General features: G+C 41.1%; 1 protein-coding gene across 1 annotated transcript in view; it reads right to left on the bottom strand.

The window, feature by feature from the left end:
- LOC114906402 (protein WWC3-like) overlaps window positions 1-1,788 on the bottom strand; it is a 145,031-nt gene that overhangs the window by 775 nt on the left and 142,468 nt on the right.

Here is a 1,788-nt window from a genome sequence, read left to right as displayed (position 1 = left end):
TTTCTCTTGGGTCTATACATAAAAGTAGAATTTCTAGATCATATGGTAATTCTATGTTTAACCATTTGAAGAACTGCTGGACTATTTTCCAAAGCAGCTGCCCATTTTATATTCCTACCAGCAGTGTACGAGGGCTTCAATTTCTCCACTTCCTGGCCAACATTTGTCATTTTGATCATTGTCATCTTCATAGGTGCACAGTGCCATCTCAGCGCAGTTGTGTCGGTTTTTAATTCACAGGATCCATCCCCCCTACCACACACACACCTTTGTAATTTGTGTGTTTTCTGATCTCCCACAGCCTGGACTTGGCTCATTGTATCCCTGGGTGTAGTTTAACATGTTCCTCTGAACTTTATTTCCTAAAAATAAATGCTGAAAAAAAGCTGTTGTTGAACTTAAAAGCTTGATCAGATTCCATTTTGTTTTTTTCCTTTCTTTTTTGGGGGCTGGGATGGGTGGCAAGACATATCTTCATCCATCAGGTAGCTTATAATGTTTTTATAGGGTTTGCAACTATTGATAATCAATACCTAGATCCATTAATTCACTAAGGGTTGCAAAATGATGATATTCTCTCAATTTTTAAAACATTATTATTTACTTTGAAATGCCTTTATTAAGAGAAACTTACTAGTCTATTTGGTTATCCAGTGGTACAGTTTATATGGGAAAAGCAAGATAAATGCTTGAATTTTTTCTTTATTGACCAGTTTTGAAAATAATGGTTTCCCCAGCACTGTTACAGTGGTGACCAATTTGTTTATGGATTTTTTTTTTTTTAGTATCGTTATTAACACAAATTTAAATATGTTTGGTGTGCTTTAATCCATTGGAGTGGTTATCCTTATTAATGCTCAAATTCCCTCCTCTGTAGCTGAGGCAGACTGCTGGTTGACTGCTGGGTCCTTTTTATATGTCCTCAGGAGTCTGAGATGGCTTCCTTGCTACTGAAACAGAGCGGGACCCTACAGAGCTTTCCCGGGGACAGACATTTGCCCAGGCCCCGTGTCCCCTGCCCACCTCTTGTGTGTAGAAAAGCTTGAGCATCTTAGACCTTCCCTGAGTTCCAAAAAGAAAAATTTAATAAGAGAATAAAAACAACAGAAACAAAAGAAAATATTCAAGTAAGACTTAGAATAACAGTTTAGCCATAAGACAAGGTCAAGGGCCTTTGGTTCTTCCTCAGGGGCTACAGATAATACCCTGGGCTGTACCCTTCAGTTGTCTGCAGGCACTAAAACCTCCACCAGGTGGAAGAAGTTAATTGCATGCTGGTCACATAGACCCCAGACCAGTTGGAACCAGAAGGTTGAGATCGAGATTCCTGATTTTTTAAATCACCCTGTTACCTCACCATCAACCAATGAGGGAATTGTGCACGAGCTAGCTGATCACACACCCTGTCACCCTCTCCCTCACACTGTCTTTAAAAACCCTTTTCTGAAAGCCACCGGGGAGCTCGGATCTTTTGAGCTAAGCCGCCAGTTCTTCCTTGGCCTTGAAACAAACGCTGCGCTTTCCTTCACCACAAGCCGGTGTCAGTACATTGGTTTTGCTGCTCTATGGGTGAGGGAACCAAGTTTGGTTTGGTAACACTACCCTGCTTGACCAGATGTTTGTGACCTGGAAATGGTCATTTCTCCAGGGAGACTTGGTTTCTTGGTGGCAGGAGTACTCGTTACTGCTGGGTGAGTCATTGTTTTTAGATTGTCTGTCTCTGTTAAGCATCTCAATTTTTGCTTTGAAACAAGTGATCAGACACTGCCACCTCATTTTGGAGCAAGA

Source organism: Monodon monoceros, unplaced genomic scaffold, assembly GCF_005190385.1.
Source record: "Monodon monoceros isolate NGI ecotype Baffin Bay Population unplaced genomic scaffold, NGI_Narwhal_1 Super_Scaffold_22, whole genome shotgun sequence".
In the NCBI taxonomy this organism is placed as follows: domain Eukaryota; kingdom Metazoa; phylum Chordata; class Mammalia; order Artiodactyla; family Monodontidae; genus Monodon; species Monodon monoceros.
The sequence above is the reverse complement of the archived record's forward strand: the minus strand, read 5'-3'. Positions and strand labels throughout refer to the sequence as shown.